Raw genomic sequence first — 19,126 nt, 5'->3', positions numbered from 1 at the left:
ATTTACTCTTTTTTTTTCTTTTTAGGTCACACCCAGCAATGCTCAGGGGTTACTCTTGGCTCATGCACTCAGGAATTACTCCTGGCGGTGCTCGAGGGACCATATGGGATGCTGGGAATCGAACCTAGGTCAGCCATGTGCAAGGCAAACGCCCTACCCACTGTGCTATCGCTCCAGCCCCTCTTGTACTCTCTTTGACCAATATTTGAGGCAATATGTTTATATGAAAAGTTATTTAAAGATGATGAAAACATATCAGGAAAATGCACCAGGATGAAATAAAGTCAGTATGTTCCACAATGTAAGTAGGATTAACTGTTTGGGCAGTCAGACCACTGAATAGGTCTTCTGAACTTAAGCCTACTCCATAATGGTAGCACCTGAACCCTCTGTCCAGAGCAGTTAACACTGCTGGACTTTGTGCCTTAGTCCTAGGTAATTTTGCCAGCCAGCTAGGTGGGATTATCCTAGATCAATTGGGCAGAGAGTTTCAGGAAATATAGCAAGAGCATAAGCAGGGCTGGCCAGGGCACAGGACAGGACACTCCATTTCATAGTGTCACATTCGTGAAAGTCTTAATCTGGAAGAACAGATTGTTATGCTTTCAGGAATTTTTCAGGCCAGTTCCTAAACACAAACCACTACTAAAGATTAAATTATACATATTTAGTTAAATTATATGAAAAAAGCCCTCAAAAATCAGTGTTTCCTAATCTGACCACATTGTACTGTAGCACAAGGCTAGAGCAAGGTTCTCTTGGTTGCATGTTTAGGTATAATGGCACAGAGTGGTTTGCTGTTAGGTACATCTCAGCTTCATGTCAGTAGCTTGCCTTACCCATGATTGAGATGATTTATGCCTTGGGAAAGAACCGAAACCACTAATCAGGGCTTGCTCTTCAACCCCACCACTGAGAGAACCTCTGAAACACGTAATGGTTTACACATTCATCCCTTTTCGAGGGCGCTTTACTTAGCTAAGTATTGAGAAAGGAAGCCAAAATTTTTATCACCTGTTAAGACTAAGTAGTCGTCATTTTTCCCTGGGTTGTCTCTTTCATAGCACAGCAGTTGGGCATTTGCCTGGCATGCAGCCAGCCCAGCTGAGCCAGGTTTGATTCCGCCGCCCCTCTCGGAGAGTCCGGCAAGCTACCGAGAGTATCTCACCCGCACGGCAAAGCCTGGCAAGCTACCCATGATGTATTCGATATGCCAAACACAGTAACAACAAGAATCAAAAATGGAGACGTTACTGGGTCCGCTCGAGCAAAATCGATGAACAATGGGAGGACAGTGTTTGTTTTGTTTTGTTTGTCTCTTTCATAGTGCAGTTTCTCCATGTGTTCTTTACAGATAGAGAACCATGTACCTTAAAGAAATATCAGTGGAACTAACAAATTTTCTTAGCATAGTGACTGACAAGGGAGCTTAGAAACTGAACATTTCTCATTCCAGAGTTGACTATCTGTGTTCTTGTTTTTACAGATTACCTCCTTTAAAAATGTTCCTTGCTTAAACTAGCCCTTGTTTCTGACCAGCCAAACCTTGATTCAGTATTGTATGCAATTTCTGTTTCTTGAATCTGTACTCATCTGCCTTCATTTCTTCTTGCACACACACATATTTCTTGTTACACACAATTCATGAGGATTTTAGTTGCTGTATTTCCAGTTTTGTGAACTGTGTCTCTTGGTTGCTAACTGTTCTGTGTTTTTAATTACTAAAAGCTTGCAAAATCTTTTGTATTAAAGAAACTATCGACTCTTGGAGTAGTATTTGCTACAGCCATTCTTACCCATTTTTATTTCCACTTTATGTTGCTGTAGCGATTCCAAGTTATACAAATTTTACATTATTATATAGTTAAGTTTCTTCTTAACTTTTAATTTTTCCATTATTGACTCTAAATTGGAAAAAATCTGTATGTCAAAGATCTAGTGAATATGTTATTGTTGATTGTATCAGTCTTGTTAAGCCCATGGTATAACATACTTCCATATTTCATGTTGTAGATGATCAAAGCTTGTCAGTAGTTTTTTTGCTGGATAAAAGCCTTTCCTTTTGTTTCTGAGTTGCTTTGGAACTGAGAACCTGCCCTTCCCTATCTGGTGCTATAGTGATCCTCTCCTAAACTCAAATGTCCGAGTCCAGGTGTGCTGATTTGAGATTTCAACCATAGTGTAGAATGTGAACTTGGAGAAAGTCCATCAAGAATTTGTATATTTAAAGAACATACATTTGCTCTGTTTGAAGATCAGTATCCTTAGGATAGAGACTTTTTTTTTTTTTTGCTTTTTGGGTCACACCCAGCAATGCACAGGGGTTACTCCTGGCTTTGCACTCAGGAATTACTCCTGGCAGTGCTCGGGGGACCATATGGGATGCTGGGAATCGAACCCCCATGTCTGCCGCGTGGAAGGCAAATGCCCTACGTGCTTTTCTATCGCTACAGCTCCTAGGATAAAGACTTAACCAAATCTAAACCCATTCGTTCTAAATTATTAATAGCAGATGGAAGAGATCGTACAGGCACTCAGTTCAGTCTTCAGAGCTGCCTGTACCCTGAGCCATGATGTAGTTCCTGGAAAGTATCTTTCCCCAGCACCACCAAACTGGTCCAGATAATTCGAGCACCCCAGGGCTTGAGTAGCACTGCATCCTTTGCCTGGTGTAGAAATGCCAGCCTAATTGGTCAAGAATCTCTGGGACAGACCTCCAGGTCTAGCTGAGTACTACTTGGTAGAATCTACCCACATCCAATATTTTTAATAACATACTGTATTGTTCTCTCCTAGACTTTTTATTGTAGCACAATGTACATAACCAAGTAATTACCAGTTATACAGCATTTAAAATATCATTTTAGGAGGTAGCACAACAGGATGGCCCGTGCTTTGCATGTTTTGGCGACAGTGGGAGCAAGCCCCGAGCATAGAGCTGAGAATAGCCCTTGAGCACTGTGGGATAGCCTCAAACCAAAAATAATAAATTTAAATTTAAGACATTATTTTAATTGCAGTTAATTTTTGAATATTTACTAGCATTTGTATTTTATATTTTACATATTAATGCGGCAAAATATGGAACACTTCACAAATTTGCATGTCATCTTTGTGCAGGGACCATGCTAATCTTCTCTGTATCATTCCAATTTTAGTATATGTGCTGTTGAAGGGAGCACTAATTATTAAATTTTAGGGATTTAATTGTACCTCAGTTCCCATTTGCTTTTAAAATTCTGATAACTGAAAAATATTCAGGTTCACTGTAGAAAACAAAAAATTTAGATTAGCAAAAAAAAATTAGTCATCTATTCGCTCACCCATCGACATAAGCACTATTACTAACATTTGTGGTATATCTTGCTGGATTTTCTTCTTTTTCACATGTACATCAGATTAGGAGAAATAAATCAGAGAATGAAGAACAAATTCCAGATAAGGGCTTACTTCTGACCCTATGGTCAGAGCACTCCTGGTGTGGCTTGGGGGACCACATATGGTGCTGGGGATAGAACCCAAACATGCCCTGTGCAAGGCAAGTGCCCTACTCACTGTACTATCTCTCTGGCCCTTTGCATATACTATAGTCACATTAAATTTTTATGATAAATGTGCTATGATTGACTCTTTACTTTCTATAATTCACTTTGTTTGTGTGTGATAGTGGTATTAAATATGTGTGTGTGTGTGTGTGTGTGTTCTTTTGGGTCATACTCGGCAATGCTCTCCTCTGCACTCAGGAATTACTCCTGGCAGTGCTCAGAGTACTATAGGGATGCTGGGATTGAACCTGGGTCATTCACATGCAAAGCAAACGCCCTACCCACTGTACTACCGCTCCAGCCCTTGAACATATATTTTTTAACAGTGATGATCTTAAAATCAACATTAGTATTTATAAAGCTGTCTGTTAACAGACAAGGTTACTCTTCTAAAATCTACTTTTAAAATAATTCTGGTTTAATCCCTTCAAATATGGGACATAAAAGTGAAGGTTGCTTGGCAACTAAAGATTCTAATGAGGAATTAAAGGCATCAGAAGAGTTAGTTTCTTTCCAATGTGAAATGCTAATTAAGATAGCTATGGTTGATTGTAGTTATAACAAATGACAGAAACAAAAATGTTTCCCTAAGAGTAAAATTCTAGGTGTGATTCTTTTTATGTATAAAGTCCAGTGGGTTTTGCTGAGGATAAATTTCATTCCAGAAACAAAGAATCATAACATATCTTTATTAACTCTCTAAGTAAATCTAAAGAAATAGCAGCTGGGCAGGATACCTAGTAGAATCACCAAGAAGCTGCCTTTTTGGTGTATTTTGATTCTTCTGTAGAGTCGAAGGGATGCGGGAGGGGACAGGAAGGCCAGGAAAGGTCAGAGTTGTTTTATTTCTTCATCCAAAGTATTCAGAAGCCCTAAGGAGGGTACTGAGATTCTTCCCCAAATCTTCAGGTCACAGATGCTTCTAAAATGGAACTTGGAGTGGGGTGAGGGTGTAGGGAGGAACTTGCACCGATGATTAGAAAATGAGCAGGGACTAGAGGTTCTGTTCTTGGGGCCAAGTGCCAGGGGAGGGATGCAGTGATGGTCAGTTTTATCGTGAAGGCAAGAATGGCCTCACCAGAGCAGTGAGGCCATCTGGGAATTTCCAGCTGACTGAATTTCTAACTGACTTTCTTCATTGTTGCTCTTCCTGAATCCTCATCCAGCATTTGTTTTGTAGTCTTGGGAAGGGGCCCACTGTATTTATGGATGAGTTATGTGGTTTGGCCACATCCGGAAATGCTCAATTGCTTGCTCTGCACTCAGGGTTCATTCCTGACATGGCTCAGGGAACCATTTGTCATTTGGATTCATTTGCTTGTACTTATTTAATCCCTTCTCCTCCCCAGTTCATTCGGAGGGAGTAATCCCTCCAAACCTGTTTGGCTGAGGTCACTCTTTGCTTCCAATCCCGGAGAGTTCAGAGGGTTCCTCTGCTTTGCCAGGACGGAGCTATAGTCCTTGCTTTGTGGATTGTGGACTCTGCCTTAAGTTCTCTTCTGTCGCCTGGGATGAAGCTTAGGCTCTGCAAGTGATGCTGGGGCTCACCTGACTGTGTGGCACAGCATTAAGTGCCAGTGGAAGGGCTCATATTCACTGTGCTCTGGACGCTCCCCCTCCCCCCGTACCAGAGGCTTAGCATCCCCTGACTTGGTCAATAACCACCAAATCCTCTTGAGCTCAAGGTCTACTCCCAGTTTGGTGCTGGAACCCAGTACTCAGAGTTCATGCAGTGCTGGGGAGTGAACCTCGGTTCCACATGCAAAGTATGTGCAACAGCCATTTGAACCATCTCAAATGCAAAGCATGTGCAACAGCCATTGAAGCCCATCTGAACAAAATATGAAATCTTAAGAAAAAGAAACTGGGGACATTGATGGTGAGAAATGTACACTGGTGAAGGGATGGGTATTGGAACATTATATAACTGAAACCCAATCATGAACAACCTTGTAACTGTATCTCGCTGTGATTCAATTAAATAAAAGCTCAAAACCAATGCATCATACCACACCTCAAACAATGCCTCTAGTGATTCTGTAAGAGAATCACATAGCCATTGAGTTTTCAAATTTCTAAATACCATTAGGCAATTTTATAATACTTATGAACGTGTATATGTGTATGCACACACCATTTTTTTTTAAAAAGGCTCACACACTGGTTGAAATGTCCCATTAAGACTCTTTTTAGGCCTAAGCTTCCTTGTCCCTTGTCTAGCTTCCTAAAACTCAAAATCATCTTCTTGTCAAAAGATAGCAATGAATGACCACGCTAGAGAATGACAGATACTCTATGTATTTTTATGAGAACTTATATTCAAAATAAGAACTCCTATAAGCAAATAATAACACAAGGATGCCAATTGAAAGTGGACCAAATGGGGGCTAGAGAGATAGTACAGTGGGTAAGGCCCTTACCTTGATGACAGCTAATCTGGGTTCAATCTCTTGAGCCCTGTCCAGAGTGATCCTTGATCACAGAGCCAGGAGTAAGCCCTGAGAACTGCTGGGTGTAGACCAAAAACAAACCCCAAAAATGGACAAAAATTGGGGCCAGAGAGAGAATACAGGAGTTAAGGTGCATGCCTGGCAATTGATCCTGGTCCTGTCTCTGGCATCAAATGATCCCCCAAATATCACTGGAGACACCACCACACTCCCAAGCGTTGCTGGTTTTACCCTTGGTGACCTCAGGCCCTATAACTGAACTGTCACTCGTTGTTGATATATTCAGCATCAGTTAATCAAAAAAACATTTTGCTTAGTGAAAGCATTGCACTTAAATATATATAAATTATATAGAGCAAGCTCACATCAAAACCAGCAAATACCAAAAACCTAGTAGAAATATCTTCATAGATAGATAGATAGATAGATAGATAGATAGATAGATAGATATCTCAAGATTTGAGGACAGAATATCTAGAAACACAGAAACCAGATCTCCCTTCTGGGCAGAGGTTGGGAGATGAGTAAAAGCCTTCCCCCCGAGATTGTCTCTATTCAATCAGATGACCTGCTGCTAATGAAATATTCTTTGGGGTACCCTGGAAACTTAAGAGGTGACTTGGCTAATTACTTGAAGGTTAATCCATGAGATGTTTCTAGTGAAAAAAAAAATGGCTTATTGAACTCAACCAAGAACCCATGCTTTCCTCCTTTTTAGTCTGTCCCAGGGTTATTTTACCAGAGTTGTTGAACTACTAGGAAATGGCTGTTGTCCTATCCCACTGTGAGTGTTCTCCCTGCCAGAAGCGCTATTAGTGATAAAAAGCCCAGGAGTTGAGTGGTAAGGAAAAGATGAAAAGGTTTCATTATAGGATGAAATTGCACATCCAAACAATAGAAGATAGTCCCCTGAGACTGAGCTTTAGGCATCCCTTCCCTAATTCTCAGAAAGGGATTGATCCCAGTAGACACCTCCTAGGTCCTCAGTGGCAGAGCAGAAAGAGGAGACTTGGGGAAGATCTGTGCCTTCGGAGACCCCAGGAGAACACACACATTTATCTCGGAGAGCAGGAAGAGTTCTGGTCTCTGGTTGCAGGGATAAGGAGGCTGAGTCACAGGGGAGTGACCCAGACCACACGGAACTTCCACTTGTACATTAACCAAACTCCCCTGCACCCAGGAGAGTTTGGCTCATGTATGACAGGAAGCTCCTTGTGGTCTGAATCACTCCCACATGGCTGGGGTTCTCTGGCTTGCCCCAGGTGTGCTTCTGAGTGTGCTTATAAATTAAAACTGACCGGGTCCCATTAAAGACTCTGTAATGTTAACACCAGATTACCTATTAGGTCCTGTCCTTGGCATCCAGCCCTGACAATGGCTGAAAAATCTCACTGCTGATGAGGTTTCTGAAATAAGATGGATCTATCCCAGGTCATTTAGTAGCTTACAGATTTACCCCAGTGGCAAAGTATGAATAAAAGTCAGCCTTTGTTCACCATCAGATCTCTGAAGAGATTTTTGTTTTTAATTCTGTGTCTCATCTCTGGCTCTCTTGATGCAGTCAGTAGGTCTGAGTGAGGAAAGGCCTTGGAATCCATCTGGGATGGGGTTTCAGGTGCCCTTTCACGCCACCACCACCAAACACACGTACACACACAGACGCACACACACACAGACACACAGACACATACACACACACTGCTATCATTTGCCATTCTAGTAATGCATTGTTGTATAGATTTAGGATTTTAACTTGCATTTATCCTTGATTACTGAGGATATTAAGACTGAACAGTTTTCCTAACTTTATAGGACATTAGACATTCTTGTTTTTTTGTAAAATTTTTATTCACCTATATAGGCTCTCCCTTCTCTCTTCCTCCCTCCTCTCTCTCACTTCACTCTCTCTAGCTCTCTTTCTCTCTCTCTCATATTTGAAAGGACAAAGGTTCTCACATATCCATCTGGGTTTATTGGTGTTTTTGTTCTGAAGCTTAGCCAGCAGGTCTTGTAAAGCAGCTCAAACTTAATATATCCCTTTGCTTCCAGAAAATCTGGAACCTGTTTAGCCAACAACAGAAAACCATTTATTTTTCCCCATGAACCTCTCCAAAGGACAAGGAAGATGAGTCTGTCCAGTATTATCAATAAGTCCTCCACATTAAAAATAAGTAGGACCATTACTGACTAAAACCCCCAATTTAAGCTGGTATGAATTTTTTTTATTACATTATCTCTCTCAGTATGACTGTTATTATGCAAATAGGACTCGTTGAATATTGATGTCTCCTACCCCTTAATATAGCATGATCTTTCCTATGGTTTCGATTAGAAACCAGATGTGTGAAAGGTGGGAGGTGTAGGGGAGAGTTACACCCAGTGGGGGAAAGCATTGAAGTCTCCCACTCATGGCCTGCTCCAAGCTCCCTGAACTGACCTCGGGTTTATCATTTACCGAATCAGTGTGAATCAGGGCAGAGGTGCCACCAGGGACACACAAGAGGCCAAGAATTCAGTAATGACATTTTCCACACAATACTTAGGAGGTAAAGCCACTGTACAGGGGCATTAAGCGGGGATCTCCCCCCTTTTCTCCTTCAGTTCTGTTTTGCTGACCCAGTGATAAGTGAACACACCAGGGATTAGCAAGAGGAAAGAAAGACAAACTTCGAATGCACAGAGGACTGTAATGTGAACCTGGTCAGCAAGGAGAGGCCGTACTGTTTTTTAAAAAGGGGCTAGTACCTTTGGGAGGAACCAACAAAGAATCTTTCAGAGTCAGATACAATTTAGAAAGGAGTTCGGTGGGGCTGATCTCCTCTGGGGAATTGGGCCTGGGAGGCTTCTGGGGTGAGGAGGCTGCCTCCTCTTCTAGGTCCTGGAAGGGAAAATGTCTCCCCTGATTTTAGGGAGAAGGACAGATGGGCACCTTTCATTCTTGGGGTCTAGTGTTTCTTAATTGCCTTCATTTCCAATAATTACTGCCTCAGGCATATCCTGGGGCCACTCATCCTTAGCCTCAGCACCATCCTTGCCAGCTTTCAGCACATCCTCACGGACCTCTTGTGTGTTTGAGGTTGTCTGTGTTTGTTCTCAGCTTCCTGTGACAGATCAGGGAAGGGCTAGAGTTGATGCTCCCCCAAAACATGGTTGGGTCTTTCACCAGCGTCAGCTTCTAAGTGAGGCTGGAAGATGAGTACAGGGGATGGAACAGTCTCGTGTGTGTGTGTGTGTGTGTGTGTGTGTGTGTGTGTGTGTGAGAGAGAGAGAGAGAGAGAGAGAGAGAGAGAGAGAGAGAGAGAGAGAGACACCCAGAGATGCACAGGGGTTACTTCTGTCTCTGCACTCATTAATTACTCCTGGCAGTGCTCAAGGGACCATATGGTCCCTTGAATTGAACCCGGGTCAGCCACATGCAAGGCAAACGCCCTACCTGCTGTGCTATCACTCCAGCCCCAGAACTGAGTCGCAAGAGTCTCGAAATGGCACCATGAGGTAAGAAAGCTAATGCTCTAATGCTTGTGAGTAAGGACATTTCCCAAGTAAAAGCAGTCATGTTCCTCCTACACTCGGACCTTGGGTACATGCACAGGGACATGGCCTTTCTAGCCTGCCCTGGGCTGTGTGGCCGGGAAAAGCAAGTGAAAATTAAAACCAGGTCACAGATTCTCTGGAAACAGCCTTCCTCCCCCTACTCAGATTCAGCTTGGAGGCATAACAAGCTGGCAATTCTGGGAGGGTCTTGGGTCAGAGTATGCCACTTTCTTCTTTGTGCACAACTCTTGTGTTGGCAGAATTGTTGGGGAAATATGAGAATAAGGACAACACCCCAGTTTTATGAGTTGCCCACGATGCATCTCTAATCTTTCTTCCTACCTGTATCTGTGCTCTAATTCAGCCACCCGGGACTTCTCTTACTTTCCCAGATATGCTTTGCACTGTTGTGTCTCCAAAGCAGAAGGCATTTTCCCATGAACACCCACCCCTCCAGTTCTACCTTCCTCATCTTTTATGGCCCACTTCAAATGCTGTGTCTTCATCACGATTGAGCTGTCTCCCACCCAAATCTGACTTGCCTTCCCATCTGTACGCCTTGGTGCTTTGTTGGTGCCTCCCCTCAACCTTCTGTGTTCTGTCTCTATGAGAGCCAGTAGACTCTGGACAACTCCTGGGACAGGAGGCCAGGCGATCTCTGCTTCTCCCCATATCCATGAGACCTGGCTTGGTGTCCCTTGAACAAAGAACTCTGGACAGGTGATGCCAACATCCAGGCCTGAATTCCAATTCTGCATTTTTGGTGGTGGGACTGTCCACAGCCAGTATTGTATGCAAAAATCTTCAGTGGCTGACTTGCACTGACCCCTGCCCTTGGAACAGGGACCCATTGCCTAGGGAGCACTGTCCTGCTTCTCTCCACAATGTGATCTCACCCCGACTCACAGGTGTTGGGGACAGATCGGTGAAGGATGGTGACATGTGTGAACATCTGTAAAGTGAGAACTCAGGTTCATGCATATGTAAGTTACAGCTCTCATGGTTCTGGTGCACTCGTGTTCTGGGCAGCCCTGGCCCTCACTGTATTCTCTTGCTCTGTACAGAGCAGTTGCTCAGCTATCATAGAGCAGGACACAACAAATCAGAGGAGTCTGGAATCAACCCGTAAGACGCCAACCTGTAAGAAGTTTTGTTGGATTTGTTTGTTTTTTTCAAACATCTCCTCTTAACTTTTACCATCTAAGAAACAAGTAATCCTTCAGTAGTTAAGTTTTGAGAAATTTTATGACCCTTAAAAAGACTTTTGGGGTCAGAGCTATAGTACAGCAGGTAGGGTATGTGGCCAGCCCAGGTTTGATCCCCAACATCCGATATGGTTTTCCCAAGTACTGCCAGGAGTAGCCCCTGAGCATCACAGGTGAGGCCTAAAAACAAAACAAAACAAATCTACAATGACTTTGGTTTGAGGCCACATCCACTGGTGCTCAGGGGTCACCCCTGGCACTGCCTAGAGACCATATGCAGTACCAGGGATCCTATCTAGGCTGGCCACGTGCAAGGCAAGCACCTTAACCTCTATATCATCTTTGTGACCCTAGGAAGACTTTTGAGCTTGGCTCATTCAGGACCCTATGTTCAGTTACCCAATGACCTTGAAATTCAGAATCACTGGGGCTGGAGCAATAGTACAGCGGGTAGGGTGTTTGCCTTGCACGCTGCCGACCCGGCTTTGATTCCCAGCATCCCATATGGTTCTCTGAGCACTGCCAGGAGTAATTCCTGAGTGCAGAGCCAGGAATAACCCCTGTGCGTTGCCAGGTGTCACCCAAAAAGTAAAAAAAAACAAAAACAAAAACAAAAAACAGAAGAAAGAAAGTCAGGATCATTAAAGCTCTCTGGGAATCTTTCTTCCAGGGGCATCAAACCCTTTGTAGCCACTGGTTTGTATTTGTTAGCAGTGACTGATGGATGTCTATTTTTAATTAATTATTTATTTATTTAATTTTGGCCTTCCTAGTCATGCTGGGGGGAATTGGCGGGGGGCAGGGGCTGAGGAGGGGACCTCTCAGTGATACTGGATCAACTGGGGCAGATGGTTCAATGCTGGGGCCTGAGTATGCAGTGCTGCTCGGGCTCTGCAGTGCTGGGAGAATATTGCAAACACCAAGGTCAGTCTGACAGTGCTTGAGATCCTCCAGGATTACACCCAGCAGTGCTGTGAGGGCGGGGGGATGTAATACTGGTGATCAAACTGGGGTTCTTGTGCACATGGGAAGTATCATGCCTGACTGACCTTTGTGCCCTCTCCCCAGCCCCTGGATGTCATTTTTAAGTTTTTTGACAATGTTAATGTTTGGATATAAGTGAACAAATGGCCGTGTGTGATGTGATCTGTCCAGGAGAGCAGACAGGAAGCAGGCATCTCTTATTCTTATTGATACTCATTTAAAGGGCAATACAGTGGATCATGGAGCAAAATGGTCTTTCATCAGAAAAATACAGTGACAACTAAGTGATGTATGAAATTTAGGTAAATTCAGTCCTGTGCTCATGTTGTTTTCTAGAAGTTCATAAAGCTGGGGTCAAAGAGATAGTACCGCTGGCAAGATTGTACTTGCCTTGCACGCAGCTGACCCTGGTTTCAGCACCACATGTGGTCACAAAAGCACTGCCAGGGGTCACTCCTGAGCAGAGAGCCAGGAATACCCCCTGTGTACTGAGGTCTTGGTCAAAAACAAAAGGTTGATAAGTTAATAAAATTGTATAAGATAAGGGGACTTCAATAATGAGGTAAAATGGGTAAAGGGCATACAGGTACTCTCATGATCTTGTGACTATGTTGTAAAAAAAATCCAAAAATATTGCAAAACAAGAAGCTTTTTGAACTAAAAAATATATACATTTTAAAATAGTAGGCAGCGCAGGTCTATGCTAGATGAAGAGACCCGAGAAGGAGCACGAGAGACCGCCCCAACAGTGATTAGCAGCCCTCCCCGCTCCTGCGATGGAGTCAGTCTCTTTCAGCAGAAAGAGGCCCCAAGCAGAGCTGTGGAGAAAGTTAGAGCACCTGCCAGATGGCCTGGTTTGCCCTCAGGATGCTCAGGACTCAGGGTACGGCGGTATTGGTGGCGGTGTTGGTGGCGGCAGTGTCACTGTGCATTCACCAGGATCTGCCTCTGGACGTGCCCCTGCCCTGCACGTCCCAGCAGGAGAGGTGACTCAGGGTATGCTCCAAACTCAGTCAAACACTGGCTCTTAGCAGACGTGTGACTTTTGGGAGCAGACACCCCCTTACTGCTCTCTGCTTCCTCACCTATAATTAGTAAAAGTCAGGCTCATTCCTGAGAGTCATGGGGGCAAGATGGTCGGTGGCAGGGAAGAGCTACTGAACAGCTGTTACAAGCTTCTGAGTAAGGACTCATGTGCCTACGTGACAACTGTCAAGCAACCTAGATAACTGGGACCCGCAGTTCAACCACACATCACAGCGGTTTGGACTAGTTCAGGACCTTGTTCTCCTCAAAAGATATCAAAGCTCCTTCCTTATCTTGACTGATCTCCTGGTTGTCGCTGCTGCAAGGGGGCAGGAGATGGAACCTTTGCAAGCTCTCATTCTGCCAAGGTGCAAAGTCAGGCTCAGAAGCAACTGTGGCACCTGCAGGACTGGCACCTGGGTTCGAATCTCAGGTCTGCCCCTGAGTCGTGGCTGTATACATGCCAAAGAGTTGTCAGGCCCACGTGTCCTTCCATTTCTTCCTCTAACAGGAGAACAGCAGAGAGATGACGAGAGAGAGAGAGAGAGAGAGAGAGAGAGAGAGAGAGAGAGAGAGGAAGTTAGGCTTGACTTAAGAGTGTGGCTCATTTGTCTTAGTCAGGGACCATGTTTCTTTAATCCATGCCAATACTTGTCCTGGCACCTCCATCTTCTGGTGGGTTCAACCTTTTAAGTTGATGTTCCTGTAAGACAGTGACATGTGGACGGACTGAGGCTGTTCTGAAGATTTCTTTTTTTTGCAATTGTTGCTTAGTTCCTCCTTCTTTCCTCTTTGATGTCATCCTTGTTGCAGAAGGGGGTGGAGCCCAGCTAATTGCGGTGCTCACTGGGGAATGCTCACTTGGTCACGGTGGGGCAGTGCTTGGACTCAGCGCCTGACCTCAGGCCTGCAAGCCTCACACCTGAGCCACATCCTTGGACCCTTGAAATATATTATTTTTATGACTGGGGGAAGCCACATCTAGAGGTGCTCAGGGGATATTTCTGGCTCAATACTCAAATATCACTCCTGCAGTGGTCAGGGGCTTATATATGGTGCCAGAGATTCAAACCCAGATCAGCGGGATGCAGTATATGTGCTTAGTCCCTATACTTTCTCCTGGCCCCTAAATATATGCTAAATTTTTTTTGGTCTCTGGGCCACACTCCACAGTGCTCAGGGGCTGATCATGACTCTGTGCTCAGGAGTGATCTCTGGTGATGCCCCCAAACCAGAATTGAACCAGGGTCAGCTGCTTGCAAGGCAAGCTTCTTAACCCCCTGTATAATGTCTGCAGGTTGGAAACACATCCTTCTTATTATTATTATATTTTTTGCTTCTTGGGTCACACCCAGTGATGCAGAGGGGTTATTCCTGGCTCTGCACTCAGGAATTATTCCTGGCGGTGCTCGGGGGACCATATGGGATGCTGGGAATCGAACCAAGGTTGGCTGCGTGCCAGGCAAATGCCCTACCTGCTGTGCTATCCCCTGGAAACACACTCTAGGTGTTTGGCTCCTGCAGAGAGGGAAGTTCCTTCCTTCAGATAATAAAAGGTTCCTGACTACCTGTGAAAGGTCCCTATGTCTCCCTCTTCCACAATGCCCCTAGGACATCCTCCTGTCTGGAAGCTCTGAGGAGAGGGTGCATTGGGAGGAAATTTAGAAGACACACCGCTCGCACTCCCAACCCCTTGCTACCCGCTACCACTTCCATAGAGTGGGCCAGGGCTGGAGAGGAAACCAAGTCACAAAGCTCCTCAGCAAAAATGAAAAGACAAACCTTAGTGGACAGCGATCCTTTTGAGTTATGGTGTGTCGTGAAAATTCATAGTCTCAGGCCAGTAAAACCAGTGACTAACTGATGCCATGAGAAAATTGAAATAGTGTTTCCCACCTTTCATGAGAAAGAAGAGCAGTTATCAGCAGTTTTGAATACTTAATCAAACCCTATCTAGTTCTCACTCTAACCAGAAGAGAGGAGTGACTCTACCCCATCACTCTGAGAACAACTTCCATCTGATTTCAGAAGGCTTTGCTCCATCCCTTTTGCCGTACGTGGTGATGCTCCTTGTGCAGGCCTCTTCACTGCAGAAAATTACGAGCAGGGGTCAGTGTCTTTGGTAAGAGTCTGGGGGGGGGGGGGGGATATGGATCCAGTGGGTTTTTGTTGTTGGTGGTGGTGGGTTTTTTTTTTTTTTTTTTTTTTTTTTGCTGTTTGGGTCACACCCAGCAATGCACAGGGGTTATTCCTGGCTCTGCACTTAGGAATTACTCCTGGCGTTGCTCAGGGGACCATATGGGATGCTGGGAATTGAATCCGGGTCACCCGCGTGCTAGGCAAACCCCCTACCCGCTGTGCTATTGCTCCAGCTCTGGATCCAGTGCTTTGCTGCTTGCATCACTGCTGCTTCCATCCCAGTGGGCACTGCAGTGAGGCAGCTAGGGTGTGTCAGAATCAAGTCAGCTGTGGGAAAAAGCCTCCCAGAGATGAGCTCAGTGGTAGAACAGATGCTTTGTATGTGAGGGCTTTCAGTTGAACGCACCACCCTATGTTGCCAAATACACCTCCTAGAACTGCCACCCAAGTGATCCTAGCCAACTGTGAGTTCCTGGCTAATCCCTCAGTCCCAGATAGGCCTTGTGTTGCTTCACTCTCTGAGGGTATTTGAGAAGTTGCCCAACTTGCTTCTTGCCCCTGCTTTAGCTCCTCCACTATCATGCAAATGGGGCCGGGCTGGAGGGAAGTGATCAGAATATGGTGCAGGGGAGTGAGGAGGGAGGGAACCAGGTCTTCTTCCCCATTTGGTTCGTTTTGTGTTGCTTCGCTGGAGGGTCCACTCTTGCTTTGTGGCCTCCTTCCTGTCCTTCCTAGCTGCTGAGTTTCTTGAGGAGTGGGACAGGACAGGCTTCTAGATCCTGTTTGCCCCCTAACAGACACATTCCCGGGGTGGAGAAGGGTCACTGGGAGTCTTATAGGCTGGGTTGACAGCAGCACTCCAGGAGAATCCAGTGGTGACTGAGCTTCCCAGCTAGACAGTCAGGCTGATCCCAGGGAGTCTGCTGGCCACCCAGAAGCAGCTGCCTTCTGTCCCACAGCAGCTCTTTCTTAGAGTCTGGGGCTTGCACTCCTTCGTCATGTCCCTGTGTCCCACCTCCCCCAGTCCTGTGTCCCGTCTGCACCCCTGATGTGCAATTGTACACCCCTCATCCTTCAGACAGGTCAGGCTGCCATCCCCCAGGAAGGCCAGCTGTCCATCTCAACAGAAGCTCCTTCTCACTTTAGGCCATCTATGTGCTTGCTGAGACATTCATAGATTGCAGGTGCCCATCCAGAAAATCTAGGTCAGCCTTTGCCCAGCGCTTCGTGCTTTGAAAGAAAAGCTGTGGCGAGGGAGGACCATTTTTCTCCATGTCTGGTTGGCCAAGAGAGGGGAGAGACCCCAGCACAGGCGACTTTCCATTCTCAGGGGATTTGCCCCTTTCTCCTGGGCACCCTGGCTCCAGATGCTCTCCCCCATACCCCCCCTCCGCCGATCCAAATACTGCCCAGATGGCTGCCCTGTGTTGACACCATGAAAGTGGCGCATTGAAGACCTCTACCTTCCAAGAGGACTTGGAGCATGCCCCTTCATTTCAGAGAAAAGAGAGGCTTGGACTGTGTGCACAATGTTAGGTCTTTTTGGAAGAAAAAGGAGAAATGGGGTGTAGGCACGGGGTTATTACAGGTGTCTGGAAGTTAGAGTTCTGGGCTGCCCAGTCTTCACTACTGGGGAGGGGCAGATGCTGAGGGAGGAGCCCTAGGCTGGGACCACCACTGGCCATTCCCGGCCCAGATCCTCCACTCCCTAGCCCTGTGAGCTCAGTACCTGCTCCCCCCATTTCCTTGTCCTGAGAGTGGAGCCTGGAATTCCTACAAGAACGCAGAGTTACTGTGTGACTCTGAGCTACAACCCAAGTGTTTCTCAGAGTGGACCCAAAGACTGTAAATGCATGTTGCTCACAAGAGTTCTCTCCTCTCTCTCCTCTGAGTTGGTGCTTCTGCTGCCTCTTGTGGGCTTCAGGGTGATGATCGTGTGTGTGTGTGTGTGTGTGTGTGCGTGCACATGTGTGGGTGCACGCATGTACCTAGACGGGGGCTAACTTGAAACACCTGCCCGTCCTCCACACCAATCTCTGGACCACAAGGACAATGAATCGTTATCAACAGAAAAAGCAAGACAGAGAGATAGTACAGTGGTTAGGGCACTTGCCTTGCAGGCGGCACCTCATATGGTGCTCCAGAAGTACTACCTGAGATTACAACCAGGAGTAATTCCTGAGCACAGAGTGTGAGCCAGGTGTAAGCCCTGAGCATTGCGAGGTGTGGCCCAAACTCTATCATCCTTCCTCCCCACCACCTCCCTATCCTCTCTCCCCAAAACAAGAAGGGCTGGGGATGGAGTGATAGAGCTCCTTGTGTGTGTGAGGTCCTGGATTCAGTCCCCAAAACAAATCTCCGCCCTCCCCCCCCCAAAAAAAAAGCATGCAGAGAGAGGGGGTTGGGAGGAAGGGAGAGAGAGAGAAGGAAAGTGCCTGCCATAGAGCCATAGAGGCAGACTAGGGGGTAGGGGTGGGGCTGTGGCAGGAGGCAGATTGGGGTCATTGGTGGTGGGAAATGGATATTGGTGGAGGGAGGGATGTTGAATCATTGTATGACTGAAACCTGATCATGAACAGCTTGGTAACCATGTATCTCATGATAACTCAATTTAAAAAATAAAAATAAAGTTGGGGCTGGAGTGATAGTATAGTGAGTAGGGTGTTTGCCTTGCACGCGGCCAACCCAGGTTCAATTTCCAGCATCCTATATGGTTCCCCAAGCACCGCCAGGAGTAATTCCTGAGTTCAGAGCCAGGAGTAACCCCTGTGCATTGCAGGGTGTGACCCAAAGGCAAAATAAATAAATTAAATTAAATTAAATTAAAAAACATGCAAATGGGAGGGAGGGAGAACAGGTTAACCACCGCAGGCAGCAGCCCTCTGAATCTCAAATGAGCCCTGTGAACAGAGACTTCATCCTTTGCAAGTTGCTTTCTTGTTCGTGATTATTCTCATCCCTCCATTCTTGAGGGGCTAGCGCCACAAGAAAGATCAAAGCTGTGCCTGATACCTGTTTGAAACTGCTCTGGTTGGAGGCGCTGAGAGAACTGAAGCCCGAGCAAGCCTCTGTTCTTCCTTCACATGCACTTGCTGGCCCGGGGGCAGCCATGGGCACTAACAAAGTTAAACAGTGACTGGACCACGTGTTCAGCTTGATGGTTTTTGTACAACTTCCAAACAGACTGTGATGAGTGTAAATAGTAATTGCCAAGTGGTTTTTCTCTGTCTTCTTTTTTCACTTTTTAATTTTGATTGTATTACCTTCAGCCTAAGGATGACATAAATCACAGGTTGGTGCTAATTGTATCTCTCTCAGTGAGTTCATAAAAACACCAGTTGCATATATAGATGGATGTATCTTTGAATGTCTGTCTAAAAGACAGCCCTAAATAAGAATCCTAGTCTGACTTTAGTAAAGAATTCAGAAGCAAAGTTTGGCCTTATAGCTGGTCGTGCTGGATTTTAAAAGCATCTGACTGTACAGTCGTCTGTAAGATACAAGAAGTGTTGACTATTCTTTAGTCGCTCTTACACATAAGTCACACTTTTTGTTAAGTAAAAGGCCACATTTTAGATACAGTATTTTAATTAAATTGGCATGATTGAGGCCGAAAAAATAAAGGGACCACTGTCAGCTTGTCCTTAGCCATTGCTTTTTGCTAGTGAGCACAACCTGAAACCCAACTGATTCTTCCTCTGTTCCCGGAAATAGTGAAGAGATTTCTTCAATATTCAGACATGGTAATAGAACCAATTAAATGAAGCTAAGTAGAAAACTAATGTCCCCTCACAGGTTCCGAAATGGCATTCACCATCTCTGTAGAGGTGAACATGACTAATCAAGTCCAGTCATATCTTATGGTGAGATTAGTGATTGTACTTGCTGACCTGGAGTTATCTAGTTTCAAAAATCTGACCATAGAGTCTATTTTCATTGTTGGACTCAACTTCTGGACACCAGTTGCCTAAAATCCATTATTTTTTCTCCTCAAAAGGCAGGGTACTAGTTTCTCAGACTAAACAAAGGAATAGCTGTGCAGCTGGAGTGAGGTGGAGACCTGTCAGTCCCGCCACAGGGCCAGGGTCAGGGGAATTCACTCTTCATGTCTCTCTTTGGAGGCCCACAGCCTGTGATGCTCAGGGGCCAGAGATGGCAGGGAACGAGTTCGGCGCTCCTCTCCTGGCCCACAGCTGCACTTCCCGGGGGTGCCAGAATTTAACCACAAGCAAACGTACTTAAA

At 45.4% G+C, this 19,126-nt stretch overlaps 1 protein-coding gene and 1 non-coding gene across 2 annotated transcripts in view; one reads left to right on the top strand and one right to left on the bottom strand.

Annotated features, from left to right (window-relative positions):
• Nucleotides 1–19,126, top strand: part of RASGRP1 (RAS guanyl releasing protein 1) — a 77,053-nt gene that overhangs the window by 24,588 nt on the left and 33,339 nt on the right. The gene's annotated exons all lie outside the window — the stretch shown is intronic.
• On the bottom strand, nucleotides 3,076–3,182 carry LOC130042154 (U6 spliceosomal RNA). Its single transcript, XR_008795128.1, has one exon. It is a non-coding gene; the product is annotated as a U6 spliceosomal RNA (small nuclear RNA).

Source organism: Sorex fumeus, unplaced genomic scaffold, assembly GCF_029834395.1.
Source record: "Sorex fumeus unplaced genomic scaffold, SorFum_2.1 ptg000098l, whole genome shotgun sequence".
NCBI classification, from domain to species: Eukaryota; Metazoa; Chordata; class Mammalia; order Eulipotyphla; family Soricidae; genus Sorex; species Sorex fumeus.
This window is presented reverse-complemented; position numbering and strand designations above follow the sequence as displayed.